Below are 16,609 nucleotides of genomic sequence, written 5' to 3'. Positions count from 1 at the left end.
GCCGAGTTCTCACCAGTCTCCTGTGTGCACCAGCCGCTTGCTGCACACAGGATCACTATACTGATGCCGTAGAAGAGGGAGATGAGCAGGCGCACTTCAGCGTACTCACACTCATCTCCCTCTCGTGTGTAGCAGTCACTCGCTGCCCACAGAATCGCACAGCAGCGGGAGGACGCTGCATGCAGGAGATGAGAGTGTGCATGCACTGACAGTGTGCGCCTGCTCATCCCCCATTCTATCAGCATCGGCTGCCAGCTGGTTTGTGATCCTGTGTGTAGCAAGCTACTCGGCCCCTGCACACTGACACTGTGCGTTTCTGGTCCCATAAGTGTGTAGAGCGCTGAGGGTTTAGATCAGGCAGTGCTCCAGAGAGAGTAAGGGGAGGGGTAGAGGATGGTAACTGATGGGGTCGAATGGTGCCCTGAGCACTTTGCCACGCCAAGAGGACCCCCTCATTTACATATGTAATAAAACAGTTTTTATACAAAATTAAGTTACTAAAATCTTCAGTACCAGTATGATTTTATAGGGGCTACGTCTCCTAAATTAATGACTAAATAGTTCAAAATAACTTTTTTTTGGGGGGGGGGGGTGGGGGGATGACAAGATCAGGTGGGCACATGCGCCATGGCGTCGGTGCAGTAGGTCAGTGCAGCAGGCAGATCAGGTATGCGGGAAGCAGACAGGTAGCAGAGGTCCTGGAGACCGCGGACAGGTAGCAGAGGTCCTGGAGACCGCGGACAGGTAGCAGAGGTCCTGGAGACCGCAGACAGGTAGCAGAGATCCTGGAGACCGCAGACAGGTAGCAGAGGTCCTGGAGACCGCAGACAGGTAGCAGAGGTCCTGGAGACCGCAGACAGGTAGCAGAGGTCCTGAAGACCGCAGACAGGTAGCAGAGGTCCTGGAGACCGTGGACAGGTAGCAGAGGTCCTGGAGACCGCGGACAGGTAGCAGAGGTCCTGGAGACCGCAGACAGGTAGCAGAGATCCTGGAGACCGCAGACAGGTAGCAGAGGTCCTGGAGACCGCAGACAGGTGGCAGAGGTCCTGGAGACCGCAGACAGGTAGCAGAGGTCCTGGAGACCGCAGACAGGTAGCAGAGGTCCTGCAGACCGCAGACAGGTAGCAGAGGGCCTGGAGACCGCAGACAGGTAGCAGAGGTCCTGGAGACCGCAGACAGGTAGCAGAGGTCCTGGAGACCGCGGACAGGTAGCAGAGGTCCTGGAGACCGGAGACAGGTAGCAGAGGTCCTGGAGACCGCAGACAGGTAGCAGAGGTCCTGGAGACCGCAGACAGGTAGCAGAGGTCCTGGAGACCGCAGACAGGTAGCAGAGGTCCTGGAGAGCGCAGACAGGTAGCAGAGGTCCTGGAGACCGCAGACAGGTAGCAGAGGTCCTGGAGACCGCAGACAGGTAGCAGAGGTCCTGGAGACCGCAGACAGGTAGCAGAGGTCCTGGAGACCGCAGACAGGTATTGAGCAAGTCTGTGTCTTGGCGAGCCTTATATAGGGATACGTAAATGAACACATGGGAGACGCTGGGCCACTTGTTAAGCCCGATCCAGAGCACAGGAAAGATTAGCGGACCGGGGTGAAGGGAGCAGAGCACGGACCCAGTACAGGGGGTCACAAGGGAATAGATGGCACATTAGCAGCTGTACAGTGGCGCTTGGCCATGTATGCCCACCATAAGCAGCTGCAGGGAGACGGACTCCTGTAATGGCACAGAGCCAGGTAAGCATTGAGTCTCATATAGATAGCAGCCTGTCGCCCGGTCATGCCACAGACCAGGACTATAGAGGGGATCTGAGAGAAATAATAATGATGATTATGGAATTACTATTTATGCAATTTCCTCTAAGAAGCTATATTGCAAAACTGACACAAACACATAGAAACTGCAGACAAAGCGCTGGTAACTGCGGGGTACTAGGGGCGCCCATATAACGCGCGTCTGCATTACGACGTGCGGGCAGCAGCTCTTTCCTGTAGCGGCCCCTTTAAAGGGATGCAGGCTCTTTATTCAGCAGACCACGCCCCTTTATTTGCAAGTCACTCCCGTTCTCTGATAGAATCTATTTTTAGGACCATCGGAGTCACGTGATCTGGGTGACGTCACTGAATGTTGTTGTTGGTGGAGAGACTGCAAGAAGGGAAAGGAGAGAGACAGCCGGAGAGAGACGGCAAGTAAGTGAGGGTCAGCGAGGATGAGGATGGACGGAGGGGCAGTCTGAGAGTGAGGAGGGGCTGCCAGATACGTGACTATGGACACTCCCTCTAAGGAGACCGCCGAGGAGACAGGAGGACAAGCCGCGCTGTCTGAGTGATACCGGAGCCGCGAGAGACGTCCCATGTGTGAGACAGGCTCCGAGAGGCAGCAGGTTAGTGACACCTGTCAGTATTAGGAGACAGGCTGCAGTAGCTCTGTGAGGGGATGTGTGGCTCAGGGGAAGCCTGGACCGGAGGGGGCTGGGAAGTTACCACTGGTTTAGGCTCAGCTCCTCACTGCTGCCAGGACCTGGATTGGTGAATGATGCCGTCTGCCATACATCAGCCACAGAGAGCAGTGGTCCAGGAGCTGGCCGGTGGGGGAGGGTGGGGAGGACACCTCATGGGGGTCGTCCCCCTGCGCTATCTTACAATGGTGGGGCCCCCTGTGCTATACCAGAATGGGGGGTCCCATGCGCTATCTTACAATGGTGGGGCCCCCTGTGCTGTATTAGAATGGTGGGGTCTCCTGTGCTATCTTAGAATGGGGGGGTCCTCTGCGCTATCTTATAATGGGGGGTTCCCTGTGCTATATTAGAATTGGGGGGATATCTCCTTGCACTATATTAGAATTAGGGGTCCCGTGCACTATCTTTGTGGGCGCTCATCAAGCAAATTAATGAGAGCAGATATGAGCAGGGCCTGGAGGATGAGGATGAGGATAGGCTTATAAATCTAAATAGTAGTTATTTTTGTGTTCATGCCAATGATATTTTTATCATCTTTTCTGCTGTTTGTAGATGGAAACCATCAGCAAGTTGATGTCAATGCACCGAATATTGTTTGTGTTTTCCTTATTAATTAACACGTTAAGTGTAATGAATGGCCTTTGCGTCTCATTGACTCATTAAAGGGAACCTGTCATCAGCATGTGTTAACATATGGAGATGGTGGTACGGCCGTATAGGAGCTTGTTACTCAATTAAGTAGATCCCTTTCTGTAAAGATCCAGCGGGCCAGTCATGAGAAATCTAGTGTAGTAGTCACATGCAAATCAGGTTGAACGTGCACTGGGGGCGTCAGTTCACATGGATGAAGCCGTGCAAATACATTGACACGACCCCGCTGCACTTCCAGCCTGATTTGCATTTGCCTTTGTATGTCAGATTTCTCTTGGCTCATACCTCAAATCTCTACAAACAAGGCAGCATGTTTATTAGGTGACATAGACCTATACAGCCATGCCACTACTTCCCATTAAAGCAGTGATGTCAAACTCAAGCACAGAGGGCCAAAAAGAAAAACTTGGACACAGTCGTGGGCCAACCAGTATATAGTATAATGGGCCCTACATAGTCCTCTGTACAGAATAATGGGCCCTACATATCCTTCCTTACAGAATAATGGGCCCCACATAGTCCTCACAGAATAAGGGCCCCACATAGTCCTCCTTACAGAATAATGGCCCCCACATAGTCCTCCTTGCAGAATAATGGGCCCCACATAGTCCTCCTTACAGAATAATAGGCCCCACATAGTCCTCCTTACAGAATAAGGGGCCCCACTTAGTCCTCCTTACAGAATAATGGTCCCCACATAGTCCTCCTTACAGAATAATGGTCCCCACATAGTCCTCCTTACAGAATAATGGTCCCCACATAGTCCTCCTTACAGAATAATGGGCCCCACATAGTCCTCCTTACAGAATAATAGGCCCCACATATCTTTCCTTACAGAATAATGGGACCCACATAGTCCTCCTCACAGAATAATGGGCCCCACATAGTCCTCACTACAGAATAATAGGCCCCACATAGTCCTCCTTACAGAATAATAGGCCCCACATAGTCCTCCTTAAAGAATAAGGGGCCCCACTTAGTCCTTCTTACAGAATAATGGGCCCCACATAGTTCTCCTTACAGAATAATGGGCCCCACATAGTCCTCCTTACAGAATAATAGGCCCCACATATCTTTCCTTACAGAATAATTGGACCAACATAGTCCTCCTCACAGAATAAGGGGCCCCACATAGTCCTCCTTACAGAATTATAGGCCCCACATAGTCCTCCTCACAGAATAAGGGGCCCCACATATTCCTCACAGAATAATGGGCCCCACATAGTCCTCATCACAGAATAGTGGGCCCCACATAGTCCTCCTTACAGAATAAGGGGCCCCACTGTTGTGAATTCAGCTTTTTGGCTCCCTCCGGTGGTTGTAGAGGGTAATGCAGTTGTGCCTGGACTGCAGGAGTGGACAGGTGTATCTACTAATTGCAAAACTGACTGGGGTATATAGCTTTGCAGGATCCTTTAGTCAGTGCCAGTTGTCCATTGTTCTTGAAGGATTCACTTCCCTGCTGGTCTCTCCAGTTTGCTGTGCTTTTCTACAAAGATAAGTCCTGGTTTGGTTTTTGCTGTCCACCTGCAGTGGACTTTATAGTTCTGTGCATTTTCATGTTTTTGTTTTGTCCAGCTTAGTCTGTGAAGGATTTTTTGCAGCCTAGATATTTCTCTGGAGATGCAGATATACCCCCCATGTCTTTAGTCAGATGTGGTGATCCGTATTTTCTGCGGTGGATATTTTCTAGTGTTTTAATACTGACCGCATAGTACTCTGTTCTATTCTTTCTTTTTAGCTAGTATGGCCTCCTATACTAAAATCTGATTTCATATCTGCGTATGTTATTTCCCTCTCCTCTCACAGTCAATATTTGTGGGGGGCTATCTATCCTTTGGGGATTTTCTCTGAGGCAAGATAGGTTTCCTGTTTCTGTCTTTAGGGGTAGTTAGATCTTAGGCTGTGCCGAGGGGTCTAGAGAGTGTTAGGTACCCCCCACGGCTACTTCTAGTTGCGCTGCTAGGTTCAGGGTTTGCGGTCAGTACAGGGACCACCTTCTCCAGAGTCCGTCTCATGCTGCTCCTAGGCCACCAGATCATAACACCCCACTTAGTCCTCCTTAAAGAATAAGGGGCCCCACATAGTCCTCCTTACAGAATAATGGGCCCCACATATCTTTCCTTACAAAATAATGGGACCCACATAGTCTTCCTCACAGAATAAGGGGCCCCACATAGTCCTCCTTACAGAATAATGGGCCCCACATAGTCCTCCTCACAGAATAATAGGCCCCACATATCTTTCCTTACAGAATAATGGGACCCACATAGTCCTTCTTACAGAATAATGGGCCCCACATAGTCCTCACAGAATAAAGGGCCCCACATAGTCCTCCATACAGTAGAATAGGCCCCACATAGTCCTTCAAACAATATAATGGCCCAACATAGTCCTCGCATAAATGCCTTAAGTGTGAAATTCCCTTTAAGGCTACGTTTGCACATTCAGCATTTGGTCAGTATTTTACATCAGTATTTGTAGACCAAAACCAGGAGTGGGTGATAAATCCAGAAGTGGTGCATATGTTTCTATTATACTTTCCCTCTGATTGTTCCACTCCTGGTTTTGGCTTACAGATACTGATGTAAAATACTGACCAAATACTGCTAGTGTGAACGTGGCCTAACAGGCTATATTGTAGATTTATATTGCTGCTGATTTGCCACAAATATCACTTGTTGCAGTGCAAAGGGGAAAATCTGATGTGAATATCTACAGTCTCAATATTCGCAGTGCCAGTCAATTTATGCTGCAGCTTTTCTGCGTGTGGATGAGATTTTCTGAGCCACAGAGCTGCTCCTGTAATGTGCAGCAGATCTGACCCATGTGAACATGGCCCAATAAGGTCTGCAGTCAGCAGTACTGTTAGGGGTGGTAAGGATGAGAGAAATCTGCGCTCATTGAGAACAGCTTACACCTTTGCATTCTCAGTGCATATGTAAAATCCTCCATCAACCACTGACCTGCTTATTGATGGTTTCCAGGATGTTTTTTAATATGTTGCAATCCTGTAAGTATTGTAATGCTCGTCTATGGTGTCACCATGTCTGATTTTGACAATGGTTGCTACAAGTACATCTCACAAAATTAAAATATCATCAAAAGTTAATTTATTATTTATTTATATAGCACCATTAATTCCTTGGTGCTGTACATGAGAAAGGGGTTATGTACAGGGTTATAGATATCGTGTACAGTAAACAAATTTACAGTGACAGACTGGTACAGAGGGGCAAGGACCCTGTCCTTGCGGACTTACATTCTACGGGGATAATGGGGAATAGACAGAAGGTCGGGGTGCGGCAGCTCTGGTGGTGGTGAGGCGGCAGCTCTGGTGGTGGTGAGGCGGCAGCTCTGGTGGTGGTGAGGCGGCAATTCTGGTGGTGGTGAGGCGGCAGCTCAGGTGGTGGTGAGTAGAGGAATGGCTAGCTCACGACTAGGATTGGGATGTAAGGTGCTAGTGAATGGGAAACTTGATCCCATCAACACGTACAAGTCTATAATCGCAGCACTCTTAGTGACAATTTTTGCTTCAAGTGAAAAGTCTTTATTATAGGTGAGGAGCGACAAGTACAACTTGTCGCTCCTCACCTATAATAAAGACTTTTCACTTGAAGCAAAAATTGTCACTAAGGGTACCGTCACACTATACGATTTACCTACGATCACGACCAGCGATATGACCTGGCCGTGATCGTAGGTAAATCGTAGTGTGGTCGCTGGGGAGCTGTCACACAGACAGCTCTCCAGCGACCAACGATGCCGAGGTCCCTGGGTAACCAGGGTAAACATCGGGTAACTAAGCGCAGGGCCGCGCTTAGTAACCCGATGTTTACCCTGGTTACAAGCGTGAAACTAAAAAAAAAAAAACAGCACATACTTACATTCTGGTGTCCGTCAGGTCCCTTGCCGTCTGCTTCCCGCACTCAGACTGCCGTCCGTAAAGTGAAAGTGAAAGCACAGCCGCTGTGCTCTGCTTTCACTTTACGGCCGGCAGTCACAGTGCGGGAAGCAGACGGCAAGGGACCTGACGGACACCAGAATGTAAGTATGTGCTGTTTTTTTTTAGTTTTACGCTTGTAACCAGGGTAAACATCGGGTTACTAAGCGCGGCCCTGCGCTTAGTTACCCGATGTTTACCCTGGTTACAAGCGAACACATCGCTGGATCGCATCGCTAGATCGGTGTCACACACACCGATCTAGCGATGCCAGCGGGAGATCCAGCGACGAAAGAAAGTTCTAAACGATCTGCTACGACGTACGATTCTCAGCAGGATCCCTGATCGCTGCTGCGTGTCAGACACAGCGATATCGTAACGATATCGCTGGAACGTCACGAATCGTACCGTCGTAGCGATCGAAATGGTATAGTGTGACGGTACCCTAAGAGTGCTGTGATTATAGACTTGTACAGGTGGTGGTGAGGCAGCAGAATGGTTATTGCAGGCTGTAGGCTTTCCTGAAGAGATGGGTTTTCAGGTTCCGTCTGAAGGATCCGAGGGTAGTGGATAGTCGGACGTGTTGAGGCGTGGAATTCCAGAGGATGGGGGATATTCGAGAGAAATCTTGGCGGTGGTTGTGTGAGGAACGAATAAGGGGGAGGAGAGTAGGAGGTCTTGTGAGGATCGAAGATTACCTGAGGGAAGATATTGGGAGATTAGTTCAGAGATATATGGAGGGGACAGGTTGTGGATGGCTTTGTAGATCAGTGTTAGTAGTTTGAACTGGATTCGTTGGGGAATTGGGAGCCAGTGGAGGGATTTGCAGAGGGGAGAAGCAGGGGAGTAGCGAGGAGAGAGGTGGATTAGTCGGGCAGCAGAGTTGAGGACAGAATGGAGCAGTGCAAGGGAGTTAGCGGGGAGGCCACAGAGGACGGTGTTGCAGTAATCAAGGCGGGAGATGATGAGGGCGTGCACAAGAGTTTTGGTAGATTGTGGGCTGAGGAAGGGACAGATTCTGGCAATATTTTTGAGTTGGAGGCAACAGGAGGTGGCAAGAGTTTGGACGTGCGGTTTGAAGGACAGGGCAGAGTCGAGAGTTACCCCGAGGCAGCGGATTTCAGGTGCGGGAGAGAGCGTGATGCCGTTTACCATAATAGATAGATCAGGTATGGGGGATACGCGAGATGGGGGAAAGATGATGAGTTTAGTTTTGTCTACATTGAGTTTTAGGAAGCGAGAGTTGAAGAAGAAGGATATGGCTGATAGACACTCCGGGATTCTGGACAGAAGAGAGGTGACATCTGGGCCAGAGAGGTAGATCTGAGTGTCGTCCGCATACAGATGGTACTGGAAGCCATGGGACTTTATGAGTTGTCCTAGGCCAAGGGTAGAGATGGAAAAAAGTAGGGGCCCTAGGACAGAGCCTTGAGGGACTCCAACAGAGAGAGGGCGGGGTGAGGAGATAGTGTGGGAGTTGGAGACGCTAAATGTACGGTCGGAAAGGTATGAGGCAATCCAGGACAGGGAAAGGTCTTTGATGCCAAGGGAAGAAAGAATCTATGGCAGTAGGCAGTGGTCGACTGTGTCGAAGGCAGAGGACTAGTGATGAGCGAATATACTCGTTACTCGAGATTTCTCGAGCACGCTCGGGGGTCCTCTGAGTATTTTTTAGTGCTCAGAGATTTAGTTTTTCCTGCTGCAGCTGAATGATTTACATCTGTTAGCCAGCATAAGTACATGTGGGAATTCCCTAGCAACAGGCAACCCCCACATGTACTTATGCTGGCTAACAGATGTAAATCATTCAGCTGCAGCAAGAAAAACAATCTCCGAGCACTAAAAAATATTCGGAGGACCCCCGAGCGTGCTCGGGAAATCTCAAGTAATGAGTATATTCACTCATCACTACAGAGGACAGGTTGAGAAGGAGGAGGATGGAGAAGCGTCTGTTAGCTTTGGCTGTGAGTAAGTCATTAGCAATTTATTTCAGTTCTTCAATACAAACAGTGAAACTCGTATATTATATAGAGTCATTACAGAGTGATCTATTGCCAAAAGTACCAATACCAGGTTTAAAAAAAACAGCATCACTGCTTGATTGGCCAGCAAACTCGCCTGACCTTAACCCCATAGAGAATCTATGGGGTATGATCAAGAGGAAGATAACAGACACCATACCCAACAATGCAGACGAGCTGGAGGCTCCTATCAAAGCAACCTGGGCTTCCATAACACCTCAGCAGTGCCACAGGCTGATCGCCTCCATGCCACGCCGCATTGATGCAGTAATTGATGCAAAAGGAGCCCTGACCAATTGAGTGCATTTACTGAACATACATTTCAGTAGGAGAACATTTCGGATTTTAAGATCATTTTTCAAGCTGGTGTTATAAAGTATTCTAATTTACTGAGATAATGACTTTTGGGTTTTCATTGGCTGTAAGCCATAATCATCAACTCTGTAATGATTCTATATAATATGAGTTTAACTTTTTGTATTGAAGAACTGAAATAAATTCACTTTTTGATGATATTCTAATTTTGTGAGATGCACCTGTACTTCACTTACTTCTCCCCGTTTGAGGCATGAGGTCTCGTAGTGCCTCAATGTTACCCCATTACTGTGTCCTCAGACTATTCGGAACGTCACGGACGCTGATGACTCTGATCAAACAAATCTGTAACGTACTCATTTATTTTCAGGCATAGATTAAATGATGTCCCTTAAAGCTTAAATATAGCAAGTACTTGTGTTACTTTTTAAGTCTGCTTTTACTCTCTGTAGTGTAGAAAACATTTCATGTTTCTCTATGAGAGCTGTCAGTAAGCTGCTGTTGACGGATCTGTTATTCTCCTTTCTCCATAGCAGTCTGCTATCACAATGGTGTATTAGGATCTGTTGGCATACACTACTGTCAGGGCTTCCATCACTGCTGGACGTGCGAAAGATCCTTTTTAATGGATAAGAACTATTCCCACTCTTTTCTAGCCTGTCGATCTTTTTTTTTTTCCTTCTTACACTGGTAGCATTATCCCCCTGCATCGTATTCACCGAGTAATCAATAGTGAGTGCCAGAAAGGAGTACTGGCATTATATGTAGAATAAATTGATTAAAACTTCATTTTTAATAACATATTAAAACACAAAAGAATCACTGATATGCAAACAAATAAACATTAAACAAAAGGTCAACAAATGACTGCTTATCTGTTATTCGGAGGGGAGTGTAGAATAACCCTATAAACACTGTTGTCTCCCTACCTTGCTGCGGAGGTTGGCACCCTAAAAACCTGCGCTGATGACACAGATATAAAGAAAAAAGTGGTAAGTCATAACGAAATATGGATATTGCACAGATTCCTCAGTTAATAACATAGTCGGTCACTTCCTACATCCACGTTCATCAGTAGTTTTCAATGGATATAGCGCCTCAATGGAGGTTACTGCCCCAAGCCACACAATATGGAGATCAGAAATGGGGAAATGACAACCTTCCCTATACCACTAATAATTCAACTAAACCCTAAAATGTACCCTAAATAACCTTAATAGGGTCATTCTACACTCCCCTCCAAATAACAGATAAGCAGTCATTTGTTGGCCTCTTGTTTAATGTTCATTTGGTTGAATATTGGTGATTTTTTTCGTGTGTTTTAATATATTATTAAAAAGTGAAGTTTTAATCAAGTTACTCCTATATATTGTGCTTTAGTCATGCCCCCTTCATTCAAAAAGAGGGTGAACCTGACTGAGACTGGCCTAGAAATGGCAAACGTACATATTGTGCCACATTGCAAACAGATTTAAGCCAAAACAGTGGAGAAAACTTCTGGATAAATCAGACCTTCGTGTTTAAATGATATTGAGTATAGAAATATTTTTGTATAGATCCAGAGGCTGAAATTCTGCTCATTCTGACAACATGGTTTGTTACACTGTATCATTCTAGTAGTGAGCTGTGAAACTGCTGTAGAGATGGAGTTTCCATAGCTCTATATTAGGTGTAAAGGTGCGTATACAGTCTGCTCAGGTGTTCTGGAGATGTATGTACAGTGTTCTCAGGTATTCTGGAGTTGTATGTACGTGTTCTCAGGTATTCTGGAGTTGTATGTAAGGTGATCTCGGGTGTTCTGGAGATGTATGTACAGTGTTCTCAGGTATTCTGGAGATATATGTACAGTGTTCTCAGGTATTCTGGAGATGTATGTACAGTGTTCTCAGGTATTCTGGAGATGTATGTACAGTGTTCTCAGGTATTCTGGAGTTGTATGTACAGTGTTCTCAGGTATTCTGGAGATGTATGTACAGTGTTCTCAGGTATTCTGGAGATGTATGTACAGTGTTCTCAGGTATTCTGGAGTTGTATGTACGTGTTCTCAGGTATTGTGGAGTTGTATGTAAGGTGATCTCGGGTGTTCTGGAGATGTATGTACAGTGTTCTCAGGTATTCTGGAGATATATGTACAGTGTTCTCAGGTATTCTGGAGATGTATGTACAGTGTTCTCAGGTATTCTGGAGATGTATGTACAGTGTTCTCAGGTATTCTGGAGTTGTATGTACAGTGTTCTCAGGTATTCTGGAGATGTATGTACAGTGTTCTCAGGTATTCTGGAGATGTATGTACAGTGTTCTCAGGTATTCTGGAGTTGTATGTACGTGTTCTCAGGTATTGTGGAGTTGTATGTAAGGTGATCTCGGGTGTTCTGGAGATGTATGTACAGTGTTCTCAGGTATTCTGGAGATGTATGTACAGTGTTCTCAGGTGTTACGTGTTACGGAACCACTCAGCACCCAGAATATGTTGTGCAGTTACAGTGGGGCAAAAAAGTATTTAGTCAGTCAGCAATAGTGCAAGTTCCACCACTTAAAAAGATGAGAGGCGTCTGTAAATTACATCATAGGTAGACCTCAACTATGGGAGACAAACTGAGAAAAAAAAATCCAGAAAATCACATTGTCTGTTTTTTTTTATCATTTTATTTGCATATTATGGTGGAAAATAAGTATTTGGTCAGAAACAAACAATCAAGATTTCTGGCTCTCACAGACCTGTAACTTCTTCTTTAAGAGTCTCCTCTTTCCTCCACTCATTACCTGTAGTAATGGCACCTGTTTAAACTTGTTATCAGTATTAAAAGACACCTGTGCACACCCTCAAACAGTCTGACTCCAAACTCCACTATGGTGAAGACCAAAGAGCTGTCAAAGGACACCAGAAACAAAATTGTAGCCCTGCACCAGGCTGGGAAGACTGAATCTGCAATAGCCAACCAGCTTGGAGTGAAGAAATCAACAGTGGGAGCAATAATTAGAAAATGGAAGACATACAAGACCACTGATAATCTCCCTCGATCTGGGGCTCCACGCAAAATCCCACCCCGTGGGGTCAGAATGATCACAAGAACGGTGAGCAAAAATCCCAGAACCACGCGGGGGGACCTAGTGAATGAACTGCAGAGAGCTGGGTCCAATGTAACAAGGCCTACCATAAGTAACACACTACGCCACCATGGACTCAGATCCTGCAGTGCCAGACGTGTCCCACTGCTTAAGCCAGTACATGTCCGGGCCCATCTGAAGTTTGCTAGAGAGCATTTGGATGATCCAGAGGAGTTTTGGGAGAATGTCCTATGGTCTGATGAAACCAAACTGGAACTGTTTGGCAGAAACACAACTTGTCGTGTTTGGAGGAAAAAGAATACTGAGTTGCATCCATCAAACACCATACCTACTGTAAAGCATGGTGGTGGAAACATCATGCTTTGGGGCTGTTTCCCTGCAAAGGGGCCAGGACGACTGATCCGGGTACATGAAAGAATGAATGGGGCCATGTATTGTGAGATTTTGAGTGCAAACCTCCTTCCATCAGCAAGGGCATTGAAGATGAAACGTGGCTGAGTCTTTCAACATGACAATGATCCAAAGCACACCGCCAGGGCAACGAAGGAGTGGCTTCGTAACAAGCATTTCAAGGTCCTGGAGTGGCCAAGCCAGTCTCCAGATCTCAAACCTATAGAAAACCTTTGGAGGGAGTTGAAAGTCCGTGTTGCCAAGCGAAAAGCCAAAAACATCACTGCTCTAGAGGAGATCTGCATGGAGGAATGGGCCAACATACCAACAACAGTGTGTGGCAACCTTGTGAAGACTTACAGAAAACGTTTGGCCTCTGTCATTGCCAACAAAGGATATATTACAAAGTATTGAGATGAAATTTTGTTTCTGACCAAATACTTATTTTCCACCATAATATGCAAATAAATTGTTAAAAAAACAGACAATGTGATTTTCTGCATTTTTTTTTCTCAGTTTGCCTCCCATAGTTGAGGTCTACCTATGATGTAAATTACAGACGCCTCTCATCTTTTTAAGTGGTGGAACTTGCACTATTGCTGACTGACTAAATACTTTTTTGCCCCACTGTATATGTATGTATAATAGGTTCCATGTGCCCCTGGGCAGAGGGGACACGATATTCCCCTTTTGTCTGCCCCCCACCTTTGTAATTCCCACAGTAAATATTGGCAGGCTCCGGCCGCCTGCGGCTATTGTAATGTATGTCTGGCCTGCCGCTTTTCTATTGGCCTACCCTCTGTATCTGTGTGATATATTTTGTGTCCTGTAGGTAAAGTGTTGTCAGACTGGAAATATGTGGAGAAGCAGTGATCTTTTATATGCGCCCATGTAACCAAGCAATTCCAGCCAGCGTCCTTCATTCAGACTCCAGCTAAAGCAGAGTGGACCTCCTGAAACACGGGGTGGTACTGAAAGAGGTACCCCAGCTTGGTAGATCCCATTACACTGGTGGCAGACAGCGGGATATGATACCCCTTCTACAGGAGTAAAGGAATGAATGGAAAACAACTACCAGAAGTTAAAGAGGACTACATTAAAAAATCTGGTGGAAGCCCGACGGTTGATCGCCAGCAACAAAACAAAAGCGGATTTGATAGCAACCATCATGGAACACGACAGTGCAGCGCCCCCCAATGTGAACGTGGAGGAGACTGAATTCCAGAGGGAGGTAAAGAACAGACTGGCGTTCTATGGCCCAAACCCTGCAGTAGAGATCATACGAGAGGTGATGGCTGATGTGCGTACTGATCTGAAGGAAAAGATGGCCGAGCGGACCAGGATAGAGCTAGCCAAGATGGAGATGGCAGAGCGGTCAAAGTGGAGCTGGCCAAGATGGAGATGGCAGAGCGGAGAGAGGAGAGTCAGCGAGCAGGGGGAGCTCTGGCCTTCGACCAGGTACCTTCAACAGTAAGCAACAAAAAGATCCAGTATAATGCCTTCCACAGTTGGGGGAGGCAGAGGAAGACATTGATGGCTTTCTGCAGGACTTTGAGCAACAGTGTGCCCTTCATCAAGTGAAGGCGGAGGAACGGGTTCAGATTCTGGCCAGCAAGCTGACAGGCCGGGCAGCGGACGCCTATCGCACGGTACCTGATGAGGACTGTATGGATTTTGAGCGGATCAAAGAAGTGATCTTGGCCCGGTATGCGCTGACTCCAGAGACATACCGCCAAAAGTTCCAAGGACTTATTAAACATGTAACCGATACCCACGCTGAATGGGCCTGTAAATTACGGCAGTCACTGCTACAGTGGGTACAAGGGAGCCAAGCAACCACTAAGGAGGACGTCCTCCAGCTCTTCTTGTTAGAAAGATTCTTTAATGGACTAACCCCCGAGACACAGGAATGGCTTCGGGACAAGCAGCCAACGACTCTTGAGGAAGCCGCTCATCTGGCTGATGAACATCATGATGCCAGGAGGCCTCAGTTGTCCGGATCAAAGATGGTCACTAGAGTCCGCCCATGGACCTGGAGGGCCCCAAACCACCGAAGATTGTAGGGGGACCAGCTAGAAACCCGGCCTACCATAGTCCCCCTGGGGCGCGATGCCACACCTGCCGTCAGCTGGGCCACCTGCAAAGACAATGTCCCAACCGGACTCAGCATACCCAGTGGCCAAAGGCGGGAACTGCTACCTTCAGCCGGGCTGCTGTACACTGCTACCAAGGCGAAGCTGACCCGGCATTGGGGGTTACGACTAACCAAGGGGTGGAAGAGATGGAGGAAGTACTTCATGAAGTAGAATCCGTGCAGGCAGCCCGGGCAGATAATCAACAACAGCATCGACAGGTCGTGTGGGTTAATGGGAAACGTAAGCAGGGACTAAGAGATTCCGGGGCAACTTTGACCCTTGTGAAACCTCATCTCGTCCGGGACCAAGAGAAGACGGACCGGACAGTGGCAGTCAGTGTAGCAGGGGGAGCTATACATCGACTGCCCACTGCCAGGATTCACCTGAACTGGGGAGTTGGGGACGGCCTTGTTGAGGTCGGCTTGATGGAGGATTTGCTTGCAGACGTTAAATGACTTGGGGCCCATGTTGTCTGCCTTCTAGGTTGCCCCTCTGGCTGAGACATATCCTGTGACCACCCGGAGACAAGCTCGAGCTACGGAGGCGGAATCACACTCAGAGGAGGCCCAGGTAAGACATCTCAGCCCTACAGGTATTCCCATAGCCAGACACATTTCTTGGGCCACCCCAGATGAATTTAAGAGGGAGTTACTTGAGGATCCTTCATTGGAGGGATATCGTGGGAAGGCACAGGAGGGGAGACGGGTATTGGAAGGGGAACAGTTTGTATGGAAGCAGGGACTCTTCTACCGGATCACAGAGCAGCACCACACAGGAACGAGCCCCACTATAATACGACAGCTGGTAGTTCCCAAGAAGTATAGGCAGGAATTACTGCGAAACTCTCATGACATACCCTTGGCCGGGCACTTCGGCGTCAGTCGCACCAGGCATCGTCTGACACAAAACTTCTTTTGGCCGGGGGTAACCTATGATGTTCATCAGTACTGCCAGACCTGTGACAGTTGCCAGCGCATTGGCAAGAGGGGAGATTGATGCAAGGCCAAATTACGCCCCCTCCCCATTGTGGAGGAACCATTTAGCCGAGTAGCGGTCGATCTGATAGGGCCGTTAGCCAAAACCAGTCTGTCAGGGAAAAGGTATATATTGACAGTGGTAGATTATGCCACACGGTATCCAGAGGCGGTTGCGTTACCTAACATACTGGCAGAGACGGTAGCGGCCGCCCTGCTCCAGGTTTTCTCACGGGTTGGATTTCCCCGGGAGATTATTCCAGTTTCGAGTTATGCCATTCGGGATGAAGAATGCCCCGGCGACCTTCCAGAGGCTGGCTGACCGGCTTCTGGATGGTCTCCAGGACTATGCTTGTGACTACCTGGGCGACATCGCCATCTACAGCGCGACATGGGAAGAGCATCTAAATCACCTAGAGACAGTATTGGACAGGATCCACAAGGCCGGAATCACCCTGAACCCAAACAAGTGTCACGTGGGCAAAGCAGAGGTTCAGTATTTAGGGCATTGGTGGGAAACAGCGACCAGAACCAGCCAAGATTGAGGCTATAGCCAAATGGCCCACCCCACGCACTAAAACCCAGGTCATGGCGTTTCTAGGGACAGCGGGGTATTACAGGAAATTCGTTCCCAATTACAGCAGCATAGCCAAGCCCC

The 16,609-nt window shown here is 47.8% G+C and overlaps 2 protein-coding genes across 8 annotated transcripts in view; one reads left to right on the top strand and one right to left on the bottom strand.

Annotated features, from left to right (window-relative positions):
- Positions 1-16,609, bottom strand: part of LOC138664622 (uncharacterized) — a 101,902-nt gene that overhangs the window by 16,223 nt on the left and 69,070 nt on the right. The window lies entirely within an intron of this gene.
- Positions 2,100-16,609, top strand: part of HDAC5 (histone deacetylase 5) — a 118,451-nt gene continuing 103,941 nt past the window's right edge. For 2 of the 7 annotated variants that reach the window (XM_069751472.1, XM_069751468.1), the window contains exon 1: positions 2,122-2,184. The gene's annotated coding sequence lies outside the window, so the exon portion shown is untranslated. Of the gene's footprint in view, positions 2,379-16,609 lie in introns of all 7 variants that reach the window. The other 5 variants (XM_069751470.1, XM_069751465.1, XM_069751469.1 and 2 more) reach the window with 3 other exon arrangements.

Source organism: Ranitomeya imitator, chromosome 2 (genome assembly GCF_032444005.1).
Source record: "Ranitomeya imitator isolate aRanImi1 chromosome 2, aRanImi1.pri, whole genome shotgun sequence".
Taxonomy (NCBI): domain Eukaryota; kingdom Metazoa; phylum Chordata; class Amphibia; order Anura; family Dendrobatidae; genus Ranitomeya; species Ranitomeya imitator.
The sequence above is the reverse complement of the archived record's forward strand: the minus strand, read 5'-3'. Positions and strand labels throughout refer to the sequence as shown.